Genomic DNA, 23,365 nt, shown 5'->3' on the forward strand with positions numbered 1-23,365 from the left:
TCCAGGAGATGTGATGGGTTTTATGTGTCGCTCCTTTTTTTGTTTTCTAGGTTACCGGCATCGCAAAGGGGTGCTCCAACTGCGGCGTCGGCCGCGCCGTCAGTTGTCACACTTTTGCGATGCCCATTGATGCATGCACTAATGGCTTTTTCTCTTTTTCTTTACAGATTTTGTCGTGGATATTTCTGGGCACTAGAGTTAACCTTGGAAGTTACAGGTTTGGAAGCTGGGGAAAGCTTTTCAGAAGTGCAGCAAGCAAGTGCTGCTGGCACTATACACGGCAATGACGAAGTAATGGAACATTGTGAAGATTCGCAAATTGCGAGCTTTGCCAAATCAGGAGAATTGCGGCGACAGAAACTGCATCATGGTGAAAGACCATTTAAATGCAAATATTGTGAATTAAGCTTTGTGCGAGCGGATGATCAGCGCCGTCATATACGTATCCCTGCCGGAGAAAAACCCTATAAGTGCAACTACTGCGAGCGCCCTTTTGCTCAAAGTAATGATCGTTTAGACCTGCACATTGGTGAAAATGTTTATAGATGTGAATTGTGCCCGTCAGCGTTTTGTTCTGCCTTTGAGCTGCGTGCACACTGCTCAACGTCTAAACGATGATGAAGAGACACGTGAGCGTAATATGAAGGCCTTAAAAGAAGCAGAAGCTAAATTGGGATTGAATGTGTCCTAAAATGCAAATCACACGCTAGATTCTAAAGTGTAGGTACAATCGTATAAATTCTATAGCGCTGTAAAGTGATTGATGCTTGTGATTAGGAGAGGCGTTATAGGCCTCTAGAATTGGCCATATGAGCGTTAAAATGCCTTTAGCTCCATATGGGGTAAATTATCCTTTGTAGAATTGTTCTGCTATTAGACTTCGACTAATATGCAAAAAAGCAAGACTAAGTTACAACGGGTTGTCAAGGTACAGCTTGAAAATTTAATATTTCTCTCATGTACATAATGACCGACTTCATCATATTAAATCGTAATTATAAATATGCTGATAGCCTTCATAGTTTTTAGCGGCCGTGAGTGATGTTCAAAAAATTTAAAAAAAAAAATTTTTTTTTTTGCTGACTTAGTCTAATATTTCTATCTTTGCAATGTTATAAAGACATACATTATGGAAAAAGAACATGACATTTACTCTAATTGTTTGGGTTACTTTGGTGGTGTCACGTGGGTTATGTTGGTAGCGCCCACATGCCAACTGTATCCAAATGCAATAGCCTCCACTTTAGGGCATAAACTCCTTTGGGTATTCTCGCGTTGGAAGTGGCCAAATCCGGTGCTGCTGAAGCATCCAGACAATGTCAATTTAAAGTTTCAGGTTTGGGATCCACGCTTTAATGCCTCGGATCGTGATCATCTTATGCCAATTATAACACCGGCATATCCTCAACAGACCTCCACTTTCAACGTGTCGGATTCAACCAAGCAAGTAATACTTAATGAATTTAATCGAGGTATGATTACAACTGGTGAGATTATGCTCGGACGTCTGACATGGGATCGACTATTTGAAGCCCCTAGTTTCTTTTACAAATATCATCACTCTATTGTACTTTTAGTTACATCGAAAAATGGCGACGACCAGCTCGAATGGTGCGGCTTAGTGGAGTCAAAAATACGTTTGTGGGTTGGTAATTTAGAACGTAATCAACACATTGCATTGGCACATGTAAATCCTACATGTTTTGATTATAAGAAACCAGCTGTTGTCGGCACACACAACAACAGCGCCAATGATGATGATAAAAATCAATGAAGTGGTGGTGGTAGTGCACCCATAAGTTCATCCAACTCTTGTGCGATGTGGTTGATTGGTTTGGAATTTGAGCGTACAGAGAACTTGAATGTAGGCCTGAACGAGAGTTTTCAAAATTTCACAGAACACGTCATACAACATGGGGTAAACGTAAAAATGCTGAAGCACGGAATGAAAATTGAGGCGCGGCATGTAAAGCGTAAAGCACTGTCACAGTATTTAGATACGGACTTTTTGAAGTGTGAACGCACGTCCAGGGAACAACACCAATTTTAATAACGCAGTTTTAGCTAATCGTAAACGTTTGTCGACCGAATTATCTGCAACACAGCAACAGAAAGATGGTACGACTAAAAAGGGTCGTGTAGGTGAATCGCAAACAGAGGACATTTCACGCAATGTGGAATGATTCACGTACACGTGTGTCAAGGTCAAGCACAATAGCTTACGGTTAGTATAGTTTGTAGTCTAAAATATATATCGTCGGTGAAAGTTCCGACCACCTGTTCTGGTTGTTGTATTGGTTTGAGTTTTTGAAGTGATTATATCAAATCGCCTCCAAGACTGTCGGCTTACTACCGGGCTATGGGATTATTTCCACTATTTGGTATTAAGGCCCGTGGAAAACGTTTTATATGTGGTTTGAGCTTTCATAGACGATATAAACGTATCGTTAGCTTACTTGCAAAATACGCGACACTTAGGTGCCTTCACAATTCCTTGCGGACGTTAGGAAACCAATGAAGGTTGATGAGATCATGGATCCGGAAGTACCCAATTTATCTGGTGGTGCACCGAAACCAGTTACACATCCATTCACGAAGCGCAGCTATCAGTCAATGAACAAAGAGAGGGTGAGTTTAATTCAATTATTAGATGTTTGTTCTTCGATGAGCAATCTGGACGGGTTACTTGTACGAAGTAGGGAAACGGGGAATAATTCAATCCCCTTCAGTGAAATAATAGTAGGAAAGTATCTGTTTGAGCGACTGTCGTAGTCGCCAACAGCCAACCCTTCTATTTAATAGAAATTAGGCTTAAGGAAACCTAAACCTGAATTTACCTGAATTTTATATTGAATTTATTGATATATGTACCTTTTATGTATAAGTACGCATTCTGAATTATTTGCACGTACAAATACGTAATATCATATATTACGTACATATTTATTAAACTTAAGAATTTGAAATGTTTGTATTTTACGCTAACACGCGAGCGTATTTCACCTCTCTGGCAACCCCAACAATGGGTTGACAGATGTGACTATGTACGTACATACATACATTTATATTATTGTTTTTGACATTTCTTTTTATTTTTACTTATTCGGAATTCTTTAACCATCGCGGTGTGATACCAAATTTTAAGAAATTGTAATTAAGATTGAAAATCCCTCTCTAAATTAAAGAAATTAGCTTTTTTAAAAAATTTATAAAGTGCCACTCTTTATTTATTTCGGTTCGGAGTCGTTATAAAGGAATATCGTGAATTCCCAGTATCGTTTCCGTAGTCAATAGTGCCAGATTAAGTGCGATTATCGGCTTACCTTTTCGCTGTTCATTTACAACTTTAACGCAATTCTTGCCCAACCCGCTGCGGAAAAACTGACCTCTATATTATACATCAGAGGAGCCATTCGCCACCAGCAAATCACCGTCACCATCGTGTCCAGCAGCCACCGTAACCAACCTTGCCACCACAACAGCTATATCCCGCCAGGAGAGGAAGGTAAATTTTATACTACCACCCCCTTAACCAGTGGTCCTTCGACGCCACTACCGGAACCAGCGACACAAAAGATTACCATTTGGAAACTGTGAGTATTAAATGAGATTTTAATACACCCCTAAACAGTGGAAAAATATATAAAATTGGAAAAAGTAAGGCAATTTTCATTTTCGAGGATTAGAATTTCCCGCCAATAATCCTCATTTCCCGCCAAACTTTCTCAAGTTCCCACCAAATTTGCACATACCATTTCGTATATATATATATATACATATAGCAATAACCCCATATTGCAAAACTCAGTACGGTATATGTGCAAAGCAAAATAAGGAAAACTCAGTAGTTAGCTACAGTGGGCACATTTGCTAAAAGCATCCCTTATATTTTAATACGACAAACCTCTTAATAATTTAAAATTTTCTCATTTTAAATTAAAATATCTCTTTTCGTTAATTAAATATATTGCACAACCTCTGCTAACTTCTGATTTTTCCCAATTTAAATTAATACAAAACGCAAAAAATATTTTCAAATCTCCATACTTGCGTATACATACATACGGATATACAAAAGAAAGAAAACGACATAAGCGGTGAAATAAAATATCGTGCACAGTGGTACAAGAGTGGTGCAGTGCGTATTATAGCACTTTTCTCGCATTAAATTTGCACGCTATAAATTCTCAATCCCCATTAAGAATTTCGATAAGCTACTAATTTCTCTCTCCTCAAAGCCCCTACAGTCCAACAAATCGAAGCTAAATAAGACTCCTCTAAGTCACACAAAAAAAAAAAAATAAAAATACACATTTTTAGATAATCTCATACGTATCAAAATTATAATAATTTACCCCCGAGATACTTTTAATACGTATATATACATATATCTCACATAATTTTTCCCACGTATATTTAAACCACCCTCATATACATATATTAAATATAGTGCAAACGCAGCACAGTGGTAAAATTTTCTCAGTCTCACCCTCAAATAAATTTAGCTTAAAAACTTTTTTTGGTTTTGAAAAGTACTCTCTCTTGCTATTTAACGTGAATATTTTAACGTAACTCCCTCACATAGTTAAAAGCAAATACTCTCTCTTCAAAAAAAAAAAAAAGTTTTCTCTCTGAAGTTAAATTTTTTGTTGATTCTCAACTCTAAGCGACATAAAACAAAGCTCAAAAATGAGTGACGATGAAACCAAAAAAGGTGGCTCCAAAACTCAAGGAGTTAAAAAATTTAAAATCTCGTCTGCCCCCAAAAAATTTACATCCGAAACGGACAATTTTTTGGAATATTGTGCTCGGTTTAGGTCGACGTCGCTCCAAGACAACACGGAGTCCTCACTCAAAATAAAAAACGCCAATATAGACAAATTTTGGAATAGAGTCCAAGCAGTCTTCGATAAGATTGTCGAAACCCCAGATCAGGACCTGCCCGAAGATTTTCCAACATCTGCTAATAGCATATACAGGTCCTGTCTCATAGCATACGAAGACACAAAAGCTCAGATCGAAGACCAGCTTCAGTTGCTTAAACAAGCAAATGCCCCCGCTCCCCCTACCGTCACACCAGGACCATCCGATAACTCCGGTATTTCGCTAAAAATCCCTCCCTGCGATACCGAAATATTTTATGGTGGTTATGAAAAATGGCCCTCATTTCGTGACATGTTCACAGCCGTTTATATTAACCATCCCAAACTCTCCCAAGCACAAAAATTGTATCACCTCAGATACAAAACCCAAGGAAAGGCAGCTCAAATAGTCAACCAATTTCCCTTGACTGACGACAACTTTGCCTTAGCGTGGGAAGCCCTAAAGGCCCGATACGAGAACAGACGAGTTCTCGTAGATAACCAAATACGGGCCCTGATGAACTTAAAAACTATCACTACCGAAAACAGTGAAGACATTCAAAGGTTGCAATCGTCGGTAAATAATTGCCTTCAAATTCTCGCCACGCAACAAGTCTCCACAGATAACTGGGACCCCATACTTATTTATCTCGTGACCTCTAAACTCCCTGAAAATACAGTCACGTTATGGGAGCAGTCTCTGACTTCAAGAAGAGAACTTCCTAACTGGTCCCAAATGGACCAGTTCCTCACAACTCGATATGAAGTCGTAGAGCGAGTCGATCAATGGCGACCAAATAAATTTAAAGCCACCCCACAAGCTAGGCCACCATTCAAACCCCAGCAGTCGCATCCCTTTCAAAATAGATCGACCTCCCACACCCAATCTCATATGACAGAGCAGCGAACAATGTACAAGTGCGCTATGTGTAAAACCTCATCTCACCCCCTTATAAGTTGCTTCAAATTTAAGAAGCTGTCGACCTCTGATCGCAGAAGGTTTGTGAGAGAAAACAATATGTGTTTCAATTGCCTCTCTCAGTCACACATATTGAAAGACTGTTCCAGTACTCAAACTTGCAATCAATGTCAAGATCGGCACAACTCAGTTCTTCACGAAGACACATCTCAAGTGCCGAAAAGACAACCCTCACGATTGCAAAGGACAGCCTCACAAGCCACCACCACGAATTCCACAGTCTCACCCGGTAATACTCCCGATCAAGCCAATGCTCTGGATGAAAGCCCTTCATGCTCGCAGAAAAGCCAAGTGCAATCGTTTTATTCCGAAAACGATTGTGAAATAATTTTACCCACGGCTATCGTTCCCGTAGAGCATAAAGGAGAAATTTTTAAACTACGAGCTCTTGTGGATCAGGGATCTGAACGAACCTTTATCTCTACCAGAGCCCAAGATAGACTCAAACTCCCATTCAAACCCTCTAGATTTGAAATATCAGGGATGGGCGGCAAGGTAGTTCAGACCTCAAACAAATTGTGCTCTCTGACTTTGGTATCCCCCGATTTCAAAACCAGAATAAGTGCAGAGGCAATAGTATTACCCCGGCTAACAAAAATGCTCCCCTCGCTTAAGCTCACTAGCGAGCTTCAAGCAAAATGGGCACACCTCAACCTCGCAGACTCGAACTGTCACTCCCCCTCGCAAATAGATCTCGTCCTAGGCAGTGATGTAATACCGCAAATCATCCAAAATGGCGTTGAGAAACTTTCCCCTCATCTTCTAGCGCAGAAAACCATTTTTGGATGGATTCTGAGCGGTAGAGCCCCTGTGATGGTAAACGCTTTCTGCATGCAAGTGTCAGAAGTGTCGAACGAAGATCTTAACTCTCTATTGCGTAAATTCTGGGAATTGGAGGAAGTTCCCACCAAACCCCAAATAATCCCAGAAGACGAGTTTTGCGAAAATTTCTATGCAGCCACAACCTCATGCGATGATAACGGTCGTTATATCGTAAGGCTGCCGTTTAAACCCAGCTTCCCAGAGTCAATCTCATTATCCCACTCTCGGTCTTCAGCTCTAAGCCAGTTTCTTGGAATGGAGAGAAGTCTGCAGAAGAAAGGGGATTTAAAGACTCAATATGATAGTGTTCTAGAAGAATACCTCACCCTCGATCATATGGAGGAAACCGGCTCCTATGAAAAATTTGACGGAGGAAAATGCCTCTCATTTTATCTTCCTCATCACGCAGTTGTCAAACCCGAGAAAAAGACATCAAAGGTGCGGGTCGTGTTTAACGCCTCAAAGAAGTCGGCATCTGGACATGCGCTCAACGACGTTCTTTATACCGGCCCTACTCTCCAGCCCGATCTGATGCTTCTGATTCTCAAGTGGCGTACCTACCAATTTGTTTTTAACGGAGACGTAGAAAAAATGTATCGTCAAATCATAATGCATGAAGACGACAGAGACTATCAGAGGATCGTCTTTCGCTCATCTCCGAGCGACCCCATAAAAGACTATCGTCTGAAAACAGTCACATTTGGTGTGAACTGTGCCCCCTACCTCGCCATACGTACTCTTCACCAACTGGCCAAAGATGTAAAGGAAACTTTCCCCAAAGCCGTCCCTGTTTTGACGAAAGAAACATATGTAGATGACATTCTCTCTGGCAGCCATGAAATTCTCTCTGCTGAAAAATCTCTCTCCCAAGTCATCCAAGTGTTAGCGTCAGCAGGATTTCCATTACGGAAAATAACGGCCAATCACCCCAGTATAATAAAAAACATCAAAGAAGAGGACTTGCTAGATACCAATCTTTTGGAATTCGAGAAAGCAAGCAACACCAAAACTCTCGGCATACAGTGGAACGCTCTGACCGACACGTTTTCGTATACAGTGGACTCAATACCCCTCTCGTCCGCTAATACAAAACGACAAATTCTCTCCTCGGTCGCAAAACTTTTTGACCCCGCAGGGTGGCTTACGCCGATTATGATTCAGGCCAAGATTTTACTCCAAGAGCTATGGATAGACGGAACTGGCTGGGATGAACCAGTGAAGCCCCTCCGCTTCATTAAATGGACGCAGTTCGCAAAAAATTTACCCAACATCTCAGAGATAAAGATACCTCGATGGGTTGACTACATGCCGAACCAGCAGGTTGAACTGCATGGTTTCTGCGATGCGTCAGAAAAGGCATATTGCGCCACTATATATCTGCGAACAACCCACGGTGCCACCACATCGTCCCACCTTCTGGTCGCTAAAGGCAAGGTTGCCCCTCTTCGCACTACCAGTCTTCCAAGACTAGAACTATGTGCAGCTCTACTCCTTGCCCGACTAATCGCCGTCGTACAATCCCATCTCGAGCTCTCTCTTACAAATCTTTACATGTGGTCTGACTCGGAAATTGTGTTAGCATGGCTCGAAAAGCCTCCCCACGCTTGGAAAACTTTCGTATCCAATCGAACAGCTGAAATTATGGATCTCGTCGGAAGCGCCTCCTGGAAGCATGTAGGCAGTCGCGACAATCCAGCAGACATGGGCACTAGAGGATGCAAACCCATGGACTTGGCAAATTCTTCGCTGTGGTGGAATGGCCCTGCGTGGCTGACCCAGCCCCCCGAAGCTTGGCCAAACCCATCTACCCGCAGCATCAACCCGCCTGAAATGCGCCGAGTCGAAGCACTATACTCAGCTGAAGATGACCCCGATGTATTGGATCGATTTTCCTCATTTCCTCGCGCCCTCAGGGTCATGGCATATGCCTTCAGGTTCATTAATAATCTCAAGGACCGAATTCGAGGCATTAAACCCGCTTACACTCCCTCTCTGTCTCATGAAGATCTCCGCAAAGCGAAAAATAAACTTGTGACGTTAACGCAAACCCGATATTTTCCTCGCGAAAGAGAATGCTTAGAAAATGCAAAACCCATTGATCAAAGAAGCTCTCTACTAACCCTCAACCCATACCTCGATGAAAACGGGCTCCTCAGGGTTCATGGTAGACTAGTTCATTCGACGTTGACTTACAATGAAAAACATCCCGTTATTATCCCAGAAAAATCAAGATTCGCTGTCCTCTATATACAGTACCTCCATGAACTTCTTCTCCATGCCGAAATACGTCTCATGCAGCAATGCCTCAGACAGGATCTCTATATTCCACGACTTAAACCCCTCATAAAGAGATGCATACATCAGTGCAAAACTTGTACCCTCCACAAGCAGCAAATGCGATCGCAAATCATGGCGGCTTTGCCCCCGGAACGATGCACATATGCTCCGCCTTTCACCACTACCGGTGTCGACTTTGCGGGGCCTTTTCAAATAAAAGCCTCCTTGCTAAGGTCTCACACCTTACTGAAAGGCTACGTGGCCGTTTTTGTCTGTTTCGTGACAAAAGCTGTCCACCTTGAGCTGTGCTCGGACCTAACAACAAATGCCTTTCTCGCAGCATTCGCTCGCTTCGTCGGACGTCGTGGATATCCTGCCACAATGATGAGTGACAACGGCAAAACGTTTATTGGAGCTAAAAGAGCGACGGAAAAAGAGTTCGTTGACTTCATGAAAACTGCCTCTCAAGAAGTAATCGCAAAATACTCTCCCCAGGGCATTAGTTGGAAATTCATTCCACCCGGAGCTCCCCACATGGGCGGCTTGTGGGAGTCTGCAGTGAAGAGTTTCAAACTGCACTTCAAGAGGACTGCAGGAGCCCACAAGTTCACATTTGAAGAATTTACCACCCTCTTGGTAAGAATTGAAGCCGTATTAAACTCTCGTCCTATCTCACCTTTATCCCAAGATCCCACAGAGTTTACCGCGCTGACCCCCGGCCACTTTCTCCGAGGTAGCCCCCTCCTCGCTATCCCTGAAGTGGATCACGCGGATTTATCTCTTATAAACCGATGGGACAGGGTAAAAAGTTTACAACATCAGTTCAGCAAAAGGTGGAAGGAAGACTACCTAAAGGATCTCCAAAAAAGGCATAAGTGGAAAAATCCACAACCCGAACCCAAGGTCGGTGAGTGTGTCTGCATTCACGACGACTCACTTCCCCCGACTGAATGGCGCCTTGGACGTATTGAAAAAATACATCCAGGTCCTGACGGCCATATACGTGTTGTTGACGTTCGTACTCAAACCGGCACCCTCACACGACCACTTGTCAAGCTCTGTTTCCTCCCTCAGACTGAAAGCCCACCCTCTCGGGCAACCCCGGAGAATTCGTAGCTACTCTCAAACTACCTCTGTCCACTCTTACCACATCACCGTCACTAATATGTCGTATTTTGCAACATAATGCCAGCTGAAATCCCCTGTATCAGTATTTCGCTCCACTAAAATACTTTTACAACTGTAATTACAGATCGCTATGGATCGTGCAAATCAGTCGTCGTCACGAAGACCAGTGCGGTCGGAGATCGTTGCTCCCAACCGCGCCAATGAATCACGCAGCTCGACACTTATAACGGATTACCGACGGTGCCGCATATGCACCCGTCAGCACGCTCTTCGGAACTGCGTCATATTCAAAAAAATGAAACCACCCCAGAGATGGATGCTTGCACGAGCCCATGAGTTTTGCCTGAATTGCTTGGCATTATCTCACATCACCAGCGAGTGCAGCTCATACGACTGATGCCGGATCTGTGGAGCGCGACATCACTCCCTACTCCATCGGCGGGACGCTACCCCAAGCGCCCAGCGCGCCATCCAGGCACCCCGGCCTGGCAGATCCGCCGTACCGGCACCCCCTGCCGCCACCGGGCAACCCCGTTCTCGCCCGGGAAACAACATTCCCTCAGCAGCACCCAGCATCGCACGACGCACCATTCGATGCATCGCACAAGGGCTGCAAACCGCCAACGCTAGAGGAAGAGTGTCCCAAATCCTCGTTCGAGATGCATTGCGGACCCTTAAGGAGCTACAGGAGGCTCTAGCCGCTGAACGCGCCTAGGGCGGGGACGATGTTTGAGCGACTGTCGTAGTCGCCAACAGCCAACCCTTCTATTTAATAGAAATTAGGCTTAAGGAAACCTAAACCTGAATTTACCTGAATTTTATATTGAATTTATTGATATATGTACCTTTTATGTATAAGTACGCATTCTGAATTATTTGCACGTACAAATACGTAATATCATATATTACGTACATATTTATTAAACTTAAGAATTTGAAATGTTTGTATTTTACGCTAACACGCGAGCGTATTTCACCTCTCTGGCAACCCCAACAATGGGTTGACAGATGTGACTATGTACGTACATACATACATTTATATTATTGTTTTTGACATTTCTTTTTATTTTTACTTATTCGGAATTCTTTAACCATCGCGGTGTGATACCAAATTTTAAGAAATTGTAATTAAGATTGAAAATCCCTCTCTAAATTAAAGAAATTAGCTTTTTTAAAAAATTTATAAAGTGCCACTCTTTATTTATTTCGGTTCGGAGTCGTTATAAAGGAATATCGTGAATTCCCAGTATCGTTTCCGCAGTCAATAGTGCCAGATTAAGTGCGATTATCGGCTTACCTTTTCGCTGTTCATTTACAACTTTAACGCAATTCTTGCCCAACCCGCTGCGGAAAAACTGACCTCTATATTATACATCAGAGGAGCCATTCGCCACCAGCAAATCACCGTCACCATCGTGTCCAGCAGCCACCGTAACCAACCTTGCCACCACAACAGCTATATCCCGCCAGGAGAGGAAGGTAAATTTTATACTACCACCCCCTTAACCAGTATCTTTTTTAGTTAAAAATTTAATGGGCTGCATGACCAGGTAGTATATTAGTAGTGATAATAAATTTGTAAATGCCAGAGGTTTTGGGGAAATAATTCATGTTTCCACTAAATATTCAGTGAGTTGCTAAAGTTATGTTGGTTTGGTCATTCTTGCAGAACTTGTTTGAGGAATGGTGGACCATTCCAATATTTGTTGCCAAAACTCCCTATATGAGCATAAGTTCAAGGCATTTTGTCGTAAGAAAAGTTAATGGAAAGTTTTCCGAGATGCAGCGTTCCTCAATCTAACTCTAATATAGGGCGGTTTTTTTTTTTTTTTTTTTTTGAGTGTGATACGACCCTCAGAGAAATTACACATTCACTTGCTCCTGCACAAAAGTGTATATAATGGTATACACCATTTTACAACAATAAGAAGTGGTTACACGAATTGTTTGCTTTTTGCGATCCTTTGATTAAACTGAGTTATGTAGTTCTTGTGTTTAATAATTTATCGGTAATTTTTCGCTATTTCGAAGTGTTGAGACATGTATTGTATTGTGTTTTAAATAGCTTCAAAAAAATATTTATTATTTTTTGGTTTTAAATACATACGTAGCACTCAACCTCGCAAACATTTTGCGTGTTGGATATTTCGGTTTTTCGTTTGTTGATTCCTCGTATGAACACTGGTACTTGGAGTCTTCCCTCAATGATGTGTCACAATTCCGAACCGTAAGTGTTCTGTGATCCGCGCTCCGGGTAAGGGGATGAATTTTGGTAAATTCTGTTGGCCTCGGGCCTTTGGCCGAGTGCGTAGGTGTTCTGTGGTCCTTAGTCGGGCTGATGGAGGGAATTCGGGTTGACTTGTTGGAAAGTTTGAAAATATGAAAGGCCGAAGGCCCTTAGATTCTGCGGCAGATCGGTTCGCCCTTCTGCGGTATGCTTTTATGATGTCCTCGTTATGGGATAACGAGTGAATGGGGTGGTTTCTGGTATCCTCGCTCGGGGCGAGCGAGTGAATTTGGGGATTTTCTGGTGTCCTCGCTCTGGGTGAGCGAGTGAATTGTGGGGTTTATTTTGCAAAATTAAAATAAGTGCTTGGTGGCAGATGGGCGATCTGCATTAGGGTTGTTTGTTCAGGGGGCCACGGTTAGTGTTGTTAAAAACCATAGAAAAAAATTGCTTTTTGTTTGCGAGCTTTTGGTAAGCTCTCCCGTGTCTTCGTGCGTCTCGCTCCCTTTCCCCATTGCCCACCAGTAGTCAAGTTTAGGATTCCCTCCGGTAGACTCGACACGAGACCGGGGGTAGAAAACAAAAAAAGAGCAGATGCAGGATCGCCCTCCGGTAGACTCGCACCATCACGAGACCGGGGGGTTGATTATAATTCGGGCCTCGGGAGAGACAGAAGCTTAGGGATAGCGGGGCATCACGGCGCGTGGTTGAACGCGTCTTTATGTCCCGCGCTCCCCATTGCCATCGCGTAGTGCGCCTTAGGTTTCCCCTCCGGTAGACTCGCACCCTCACGAGACTGGCGGGTTGATTATAATATATGGCTCGGGAGAACCACAGGCTTAGGGATAGAGAGACACGAAGACGCGGGTTCCTTAATTTGCCTTCTATGCTATCACCAACCGTGGGCCTCTGATTTTTTTTTGAAAGTAGGGATATGGAAGAACGGAGGGATTCTTAGGAGGAGCTCGTCGCCTTCTCGCAATCCGTCTCTTCCGGTGGAAGAAGAATCAGTTTGACCAAAGGCCGTCTGACTTGACCCTTCTCTGTTTTGAGGTCGACTACACGTACTCGGTCATCTTCGCCGGTGTGTACGTTGACAACTCGACCTAACCTCCATTCGTTGGGAGATAAATTGTCCTCTTTGAGGACAGCGAGATCTCCCACTTTTATATTCTGTCTGGGATGCTTCCACTTCACTCTTTTTTGAAGTTCGTATAGATATTCGGTTTTCCATCGCTTGCAGAAAGTGTGATGGAGGACTTTGAGTTTCTGCCACCGATTGATCATCGAGGCAGGGCTCTCACTAGCATCCGGCTCTGGCGGAGCCAGTAGATGGCTGCCAGTGAGGAAATGACCTGGAGTAAGCGGCTCAAGGTCCGTTGGGTCATTGGATGCCGGGCTGAGCGGCCGCGAGTTCAGGCATGCCTCGATGCGGCACAAGAGTGTATGGAATTCCTCGAATGTGAATTTGTGTGGTGAGGCTATCTTTTTGAAGTGGCTTTTGAAGCTTTTCACTCCAGCCTCCCACAGCCCTCCCATGTGGGGAGCGCCCGCAGGGATGAAATGCCAAGTGAGTGACTGGTGGCTGTACTTCGAGACAGCATTGTTTCGGGCTTGTGAAATGAAAGTTTTAAATTCCGATCGTAGGGATCGTGAAGCTCCGACAAAGTTTGTACCGTTGTCGGAGTAGACGTTTTTGGGACATCCGCGTCTAAATATAAAACGGGCAAAAGCCGCAAGAAATGTGGGGTGCTGAGGTCAGTAGTGGTCTCCAGATGAATCGCTCGTGTGGAAAAACACACGAAGAGGCAGACATAGCCTTTGGATAGTCGACACCCTCTGCCGCGGTAACTTTTAATGTCGAAGGGTCCGGCGAAGTCGACTCCAGTATTCGTGAATGCACGGCTGAATGTCGTGCGTTCGCGAGGGAGAATACCCATAAGTTGGGTCTGAGCACGCTTTCGGTGTATCGTGCAAACTTTGCAATTATGAATGGTTGACCTAATCATGGTTTTGATGTTAGGTATCCAGTATTGGGTGCGTATGAGACGTAACATGAGTTGGTTTTCCCCATGCACACTTTGTTGATGAAACATTAGGACTGTCAGACGGGATAACCGGCAGTTGTATGGGAGGAGGATTGGGTGGCGTTCATTAAAAGCTAAGTCCTTTAACGCCCCGAGTCGCCCTCCTACCCGAATGATGCCATCTTGGTCTAAGTAGGGATTAAGTGAAAGTATTGCACTTTTCCCTGCAATTGGTTTTCCGGCCTTTAGATAATTATATTCGGAACTATAATGTTGTTTCTGATAGATTTTAATTAAAAGTCGTGTAGTGGCCTTAATTTCATCAGAGGAGATTAAGTGCGACATCACCTGGAATGAATTTTTTGTTTCGGCGTGGGTTCTTCGGTAGAACCTTATAACGTATGATAAGACCCGTAGAGCCCTAGGTAGGTCGGAAAAGCGTTGAAGAATATCGGTAGGATTGACGGTTGTTGTTGCGCAGGTCTTTGCCCTCTTTTCCTCTACGGAGGTGATGTAGTCACTTTCTTGTGCTGGCCATTGGGAAGTGTCTTCTTGCAGCCAAGAAGGTCCCTGCCACCACAACGAATTGTTGACCAATTCAGACGCAGGTAATCCTCTGCTACCTAAATCTGCTGGGTTGGACTCTGAGTTCACGTGCAACCAGTCCTTATGTCCGACCATGTCGATGATCTTGGTGATCCGATGTGCGACGAAAGTGGACCAGGTACAGGGCGGTTTCCTTATCCATGCGAGGACGATCGTTGAATCCGTCCACAGGTGAATTCTCACTGGTCCCAATTTAAGGTTCCTGAAAATTGATTCGGCGATTTCCGCTAACAGCACGGCTCCGCAAAGTTCTAATCGTGGAAGAGAAAGAGTTTTCACTGGGGCTACTCGGGTTTTGGCTAGGAGTAGGTTTGTGCAGACATTATCATCCGTTTTTACACGCATGTAAACGACTGCTGCATAAGCCTTCTCGGATGCGTCACAAAATCCATGGATCTCGATGTCGGTTCCTGGAGAAAAGTTGACCCATCTAGGTATCCTGATTTTATCGATTTCCTGGTATTGGTCGGTGAAGGTTTTCCATCGTTCCAGCGTACTGGTAGATACTGGTTCGTCCCAAGCGGTGCCTTCCAACCAAATGCTCTGCATGAGTATTTTTGCCACAATGACCATTGGCGCAAGCCAGCCTAAAGGGTCGAAAAGTTTGGCTATAGCGGATAGGACTGCTCGTTTGGTGATGTTTTCGCCATTTTCCAGGGTTCCTGCCTTGAAATAAAATACGTCTGAGTGAGCGTTCCATCGTATTCCCAGGGCTTTTACCGAACTAGCTTCTTCGAACGCTAAGAAATCCTCGCTGAGCAAATCCGTTTTGGGGATGTCCTTTAGAATTTCCTTACAGTTTGAAGTCCACTTGCGTAATGGAAAGCCAGCTGAGTGTAAGGCTTCGCGAATCTCGTTTCTTGCTTTGATGGTTGACGCTATTGTGTGTCCTCCAGATAAAACATCATCTACGTACATACTCTCTCTTAGTATGCTAGCCGCTGTAGGGTGTGAATTTGACACGTCGTCTGCCAGTTGTAGGAGCGTTCTTATCGCGAGATATGGAGCGCAATTCACTCCGAAGGTAACCGTCTTTAATTCATAAAGACTAATAGGGTCATTCGGGGACGTGCGATGCACAATACGTTGAAATTTGGTGTGATTTTCGTTCACCCAAATTTGTCGATACATCTTTTCGATGTCGCTATTGAAGACGAAACGGTATAGTCTCCACCGTAAGATAAGGATGGGTAGATCGGCTTGTAGAACTGGGCCTGGGAGGAGAATATCGTTTAGGCTATTACCGTTAGCCGTAGGGCTCGAGGCATTAAATACTACGCGTACCTTTGTAGTGGTACTTTCTGCTTTAATAACGGCGTGGTGGGGCAGGAAGTAATGATCCGAATCGTCGGATGGGATATTCTTTTTTAATTTTCTCATATGTCCAAGCGTTTCGTATTCTGACAACACTCGAACATATTCTTTTCCTAAATCTGGGTTTTTTATTAGCCGCCCCTCATTCCGGAAGAATTGAGAGCATGCGTACTACGCGTACCTTTGTAGTGGTACTTTGTGCTTTAATAACGGCGTGGTGGGGCAGGAAGTAATGATCCGAATCGTCGGATGGGATATTCTTTTTTAATTTTCTCATATGTCCAAGCGTTTCGTATTCTGACAACACTCGAACATATTCTTTTCCTAAATCTGGGTTTTTTATTAGCCGCCCCTCATTCCGGAAGAATTGAGAGCATGCACGCTTCAGGGATGGTACTAAGTTAATATTGTTAGGGTAATCCTGCCGGAATGGTAGTGACACGGTGTACCTTCCATTCTCACTTCGCTGCGTTGTTTCTTTAAATAGTTGTTCGCAGTACCTTTCATCCTCATTTAATATTTTATTTTTGGGTACATTTTCTACCTCCCAGAAAGCTTTGAGTTGGTTGTCTAACGCAACCTCGTTGTAGAAAGACATAATGCTCTTCGTTGGATTCGGTGATTCGATACGACCGGTTAGTATCCAACCGAACACTGTCTCTTGGGCTAAGAGTGTGTTTAACACATTCTTCTTTATACCGCTCATTATAATTTGGGGATATATGTCTCCGCCAAGTATGAGGTCTACGTCTTCGTTGCCGTAGAACCTCTTTTCTGCCAAAACTAAGTCTGGGAATGCCTGCATAGTCATTGCGTTGATATGGCAGGATGGAAGATTCCCAGTGAGTTTCGTTAGAACTAGTACGGGTGTAGTCAGGCTGAAGCAGGGATCCACTGGTGAACGTAGTTCGATGTTGGATGCTTCTTTCACCAGAGCTGACACCGCATTTGTGATGCCTGAAACATGGGCATGCATTTTCCTCGCTGGCAAATTGATTCTGCGTTTCAGTCTTTCAGTTATAAAGGAACATTCAGACCCAGAATCAATTAATGCCCGCGCGGAGAAGTCGGTACCATTATGGTGAATGTGTACGCGAGCAGTTCCTAATAGCACGCCTGTGCTGGAATTGGCATGGCAGGATTTGACATTCTGATTTGCAGAGGAAGGTGGTTGTCCCGATTCCTGTCTTTTCCTTGCCTTTGCCGAAGTTGATGGGGCATTATCCGCATCTTTGAAGAGATTTCGTCCCGCCGGTTGCTGAAGTGTGTCCGCATGCAGGAGCGTGTGGTGACGAGAGTGGCATTTGGAACAGTTGTATGAACTGGTGCACCTCGTCACTGTGTGTCCTGGGGATAAACAATTCAGGCAGCCATTTGTGGATTTGACGAATTTAATCCTTTCTACCGGGTTTAAATCGCAAAAGCGTGAACAGTTGCGTAATCTGTGCTCCGTAGATTTGCACATTTTACACATTGATTTTGTTGTTTGCTTGGTTACTTTGGTTTGAAAAGCACCAAGTCTTTTTGTAGGGTTTTCCGTCGACTGGCGCGACGTGTTTGATTTTTGCACTTTAGAAGTGGCATGCCCTGTAAAACCAGACACGGTTTCAAGTGTCTGGAAACGATTTGACAAGAATTTGTCCATATCCTTCCACTTGGATATGTCCGTCTTGTGGTCAATGCTCTGCTCCCAGAGAGCCAACGTATTTTCAGGTAATTTCGTCGAATATAAATAGGTAATAATCGCATCCCAATTTGAAACATCGATCTGATGTGTTTTTAAAGATGCCAAGCAATTATTTATGTCGCGCTGTAAGGTTTTGATAGAGCTGCCGCACTCGCTATCTATCTTTTTTAGATTAAACAAAATTTGTAGTTGTGAGTTTACGAGAATCCGCTTATTCTCGTATCTCTCACATAGGTTTTTCCAGGCTGTTTCGAAGCCTTCAATTGTCAAGGGACATTTCTTGACGATGTCCTTTGCCTCACCTTGAGTTTTCTGATTGAGGTGGAACAACTTTTCTACCGGGCTTAGGCGACTGTTGTTTTTGTATATGGCCGTGAACAGGTCACGAAACGTTGGCCAAGATAGGTAGTCGCCCTTGAACACCTCAGTATCACAAGCTGGCAGGCGGATACTATGTTCGCGCGCACGTTCTCCCTCAGGTTTGACTGCCCTATCTTTTTCCTCCTTCAATTTGGCTTGAAGTTCAGCCATGTTCGACATGCATCTTAGGAATACGGCATATGCCGCTTTATGCTTGATCTTGACCGCTGCAATTTTCTTTGCGTCGAGCGTGTCAGAGCCAAGCAACTCCTCTAGGGCGTTCTCTGCTTTGTCCCATTTAGCTTGCAACTCTTTTTGCTGTATTGCAAGAGTGTGTATAGTGTGCAGAGCCGCATTGATATCATTAAAATCGGCCTCGAATTCGATTATTCGATCGGCCAATCTAATGTAGGAGTCCATGTTCATGGTTGAAAAGTGGAGAGCGAATTAACCAAGGGATATAAAATTGAAAAAACCTGAGCGAAACACCCAACCAACAACTATTAAAATTACGCAGAATTGATTATTACTTTTAATTTGTTTATTTTTGTCTGACTTTGCAGATTATTGTGCCGTAAAACAGGGAGCAGGGGGAAGCAACACCAATGTGTTTTGTGTAAATAAAGGGGGCCACTCGCCACTTCCAAGTTAAATTGTATTGTATACTAAGTGCGCGCGTTGATATAAACTCGACGAAAAGTGTGAAACCGTGAAATAGATCTTATGCAACAAAGAACAAAAAACTGTGTAACAAGATTGATTAAGGAAATTAGTGAAAATAATAGTGACGCAAAAGAAATTAAATTTTTCCGCAGTCAAATGGCGTGAAATTTTTGTAAAAGTGAGGTTATGTGCACCTCTTCCCTGTGCTGTGTCTGGAGAGCCTTACCGCTGGTGGGGGGACAGACCAGATAATCACAAGGAATCTTAACCGACGTTAATGCAACGCGTTTGCACTTATTTTCTTTTTTGGCACTACACAGTTTTTTCACACTTTTCGCAGTTAACTACAATCACGTATGGCACTTTAAATGATTTTTCGCAATTTTTATTTATTGTTTTTAACCAACCAAAAAAAATGTGGCAAGAAATATTGCACTTACTCTGGCTTTTTATGGCGATTTGTATAGTGGTGCTTATGTGGCAAGTAGTTTGTGTGATGCAGTGGCTTCCGCTGGCTGTCGCTTGCTCAGTGTTTTGACGTTGGTATTAAATAATAGACTTTTTTGTTGGTGGGCAAAATACTTTTCCTGATGAATTTTTCGTGCTAATTATGTTGTGGACTGTATTGTTAAGGTGTTGTTTCCAATTCCTGGTGATATAGGACCAAATGTTCGGCCGGTGTGCGTCTAATCCTGGAGAGGTGGGCGCACCGGGTCGATCTCAGCGGGAGTAAGTGGGTTGGAAATGAAAATAAGCAAATAGACGAGATTTCTCGTTATAATATATGTGATTTATTGGGTAAATGTAAAACTAGCAATAGTTACAATATTACCTGAATAAACGCAGAAATACGGCAGAGATCGCTGGCGGCAGATGTTAACTGGTTGGCTGTTGAAATCAAAGAGGCCGGTTGTATAGCAAGCTACAACCGTTGACCCGCAAAATCCTCCGTTTTGGAGGGGAAAGGCACCCACACATCAACCCCGACATGCATATTCATGAGTGCTGACAAAAAGCACACATACACGTGCATGTACATGCATGCACATGCATGAGGGTGATGGTGTGGGTGGTTGTAAATTAAGTCGAGTATCGATTTGCAGAGTTGCATTGGGGGGGTCGCAATCAGTTGCGGAAAAGTTAGGCATCCTGCCTAAACACGAATGTTGTTGGTAAACTTTCGAGGACCAAAATCATTTCAGGATTTAAGAACAGTTCACGGTCATTTTTGTCAGACATATCGCGAACCATGTCAGCTCTTGCATTTGTTAGAATATGGCACTCATTGGGACGTAACACTTCATGATGCATTGATTTGATCTCATCCACAGCAAATTCGAATGCTATTTTCGATTATAATATCAACATCCATGCTATCGAATCCAATTGAATTGTGGAATAAATATAAAGATTACATGACTGAAGATATTTTAATTCGGATGCGTCGTAGGGCAATGGATCCTGATTTGCTGATTACATTGGAAATGTACAATGAAGCATAGCTTTAATTTCACCAAATTGTCCAATGCATGATTTATTTGATCGTGAGTTGGAGCGTGAACAATAATTCGATTGTGACGATTTACGTACATTTGTTCAATCCAACATCATCAAATTGAACAATGAACAAAGGTAGCTATTCTATCTCTTTCTCAGCCTTCTCCTCTCTTTTCTCTTCTCAAGTTTTTCTCATTCTTCTTCATATCTTATTTCCAGTCTCAGAGGGTGGTATGTATTTTGTTCCAGTCCCACTCCGAGTCTCAGTCTCGTCCCAGTCCTAGTCCTAATCCCAGTCCCAGTCCGTCTCTGGTCTACTTTCCGGAAAAAAGGATCGTAATTACTAATATAGGCAAATTTATATACCAAATTTATTTTTATTTATTTATTTATTTATTTATTAAACATTTTCTTAATGCATATTTTAAATAAATTACAATATTGAAAGAGCACATTCTATTACTATATAGCATAAGAAAAGTACATGGCATTTTTTATATTTAATTTTAAAATAGTATTAAATGCCAGTTCACATAGTAAAATTCTTCTTCAGTGTGGGGTGTATAGTTTTTAATAATATTATAGTATAAACTCATAATAATTCAGATATTTAGTTAAGATTACGAAAGAGAAACAATTGATAATTCGTTAATTTCAGGCAAATCGAATAGTACGTATGTAAATAGGTATGTGGGTATTATTAATTCATGTCTTTATTTCGGCTTCGCATGCATATTTATCAGTTTTGCCAGTTTGATGCGACTAAATCGAATATATTTTACTTTAAGGCTCTCAGCAACAGATTCCATTCGATGTCCATAATACACACACATTCTAGGGGTATGCGGGTCCATGTTTTGGCCTATATCTCGAGACCCTAGTCACCCAGATGTGTGAAACTTACTCTGTACTAAAGCACACATCAACAGCTTCAATTTGATACCCATAATGTAAAAACACATTCTAGGTGTATCCGGGTTCATGTTTTGGCCTATATCTCGAGACCCAAGTCACCCAGCGGCATAAAACTTACTCTGTACTAAAGCACACATCAACAACTTCATTTGATATCCATAATGTAAAAACACTATCTAGGCGTTCACAGGCCCACGTTTTGGCCTGTATCTCGAGACCCTAGTCACCCAGGGGTATGTAAAAGATCCTCTACTAAAGCACCCATCAACAGCTTTCATTCGTTATCCATATTCTATAAACACATTCTAGGGGTACCCGGGTCCACGTTTTAGCATATATCTCGAGACCCTAGTCACCCAGGGGTATGAAAATTACTCTCTACTAAAGCACTCATCAACAGCTTTCATTTGATATCCATATCCTTTAAACACATTCTAGGGGTACCCGGGTCCACGTTTTGGCCTATATATCGAGACTCTAGTCACCCAGGGGTATGAAAAATATCCTCTACTGAAGCACTAATCAACAGCTTTTATTTGTTATCCATATTCTATAAACACCTTGCAGGGGTACCCGGGTCCACGTTTTGGCCTATATCTCGAGACCCTAGTCACACAGGGGTATGCAAATTACCCTCTACTAAAGCACTCATCAACAGCTTCCATTTGATATCCATATTCTATAAACACATTCTAGGGGTACCCGGGTACACGTTTTGGCCTATATCTCGAGACCCTGTGCGTCCGTCCTGAATTTTCTTTGCTATAAACCTTACGGAGCCGGAGACCTTTCCTGCGAATGCAAAACCGTTTTTATATTATAGATTGCAAAATTAATCGGCTTGCATATAATTAAATGTATGTGAAGGCGAAATGAATGTCAATGCGCTGCTTAACATAAAGTCGACTTCAGTCTATGGTTATTCCGTTTTTCGTATTTCTTGCCAAAAAATGTATGTTTTTGTTTTCGTACTATTGCAACACTGTTTGGGAATTGGTTTTCGAGGTTGAGAGAGAATATTTTCATTTCAGTTTTTTACTGTTTCCGCAACCTTCTTGCGTTGAATATCGTTTGAGACGAAGCATACGATATTTCCAATATATTTTATTTACTCCCCTACTTAACACCACAAAACACACAAATGTCTCATCAAGCACACGCTGGCACTGAAACTGATTTAGGAGCCGAAAATAGGCCCATCCCTGCTCTAGGTAAACATGAAATCCCATTAAAAGATTGTCGATAACGGCGCCAATATGAAAGGAGCATACAACTGTTACGGCATAGCAACTTCAGCAATTTTGAAAGATAATGAAATATTTAGTTGGCGGTTTTAATTGAAAAATAATTGGTTTGATTGAAAATATAATTTTGTTAATATTCATTACGTTTAACCCTGAATTAATTTTATATAATGAAATGGATTGCAAATATATATTTATATTAAACATATTAAATAAAATAATTAAAAGCTCCTTCTAAAAGAAATACTAGTTTCTTTAACATTTCAGAAGTGGTCGGGAAAACCTTCGCACAAACGCTTATGAAGTATACATATACGCATATCATGATTCAATCACAAGAGGTTTGCTCGACAGATACATTTTTTGATAATTGCAGCCATTTTGCTCCCAAATCGAATTGACGTCCGTTAACTGTGTTGTTTCTTTGCGAATTTTCGAAAAATATTAGTAGTAGAAATAGGAAGCAATCAGTTTACAATTACTCGATAAGTACTGAACTGCATAAATCCTTAGAACATTTATTTTAGTTTATAATGAATTTATTAACTATGATATGATCTATTACTGTGGCTGAGCATAGGTTTTATGAAAAGTACGGACACCAAGGAATCGGGCACTTTCGTAAACCTATGAATATACGAAACTTAAACTAATTCAATATTCATCGTTCAACGTCAAAACCTCGGACTATTAAAGCGATTCACGTAAAAATGTCATTAGTAAATAGTGTACTCATTGGGCATGTTAACTTATTCAG

The 23,365-nt window shown here is 42.5% G+C and overlaps 1 protein-coding gene and 1 pseudogene across 7 annotated transcripts in view; both read left to right on the forward strand.

Annotated features, from left to right (window-relative positions):
* LOC137240148 (uncharacterized) overlaps positions 1-23,365 on the forward strand; it is a 1,574,936-nt gene that overhangs the window by 1,065,518 nt on the left and 486,053 nt on the right. The gene's annotated exons all lie outside the window — the stretch shown is intronic.
* LOC137239362 (poly(A) polymerase gamma pseudogene) lies at positions 1,130-2,183 on the forward strand (annotated as a pseudogene).

The sequence above is a fragment of the Eurosta solidaginis genome, chromosome 2, assembly GCF_040869045.1.
Source record: "Eurosta solidaginis isolate ZX-2024a chromosome 2, ASM4086904v1, whole genome shotgun sequence".
NCBI classification, from domain to species: Eukaryota; Metazoa; Arthropoda; class Insecta; order Diptera; family Tephritidae; genus Eurosta; species Eurosta solidaginis.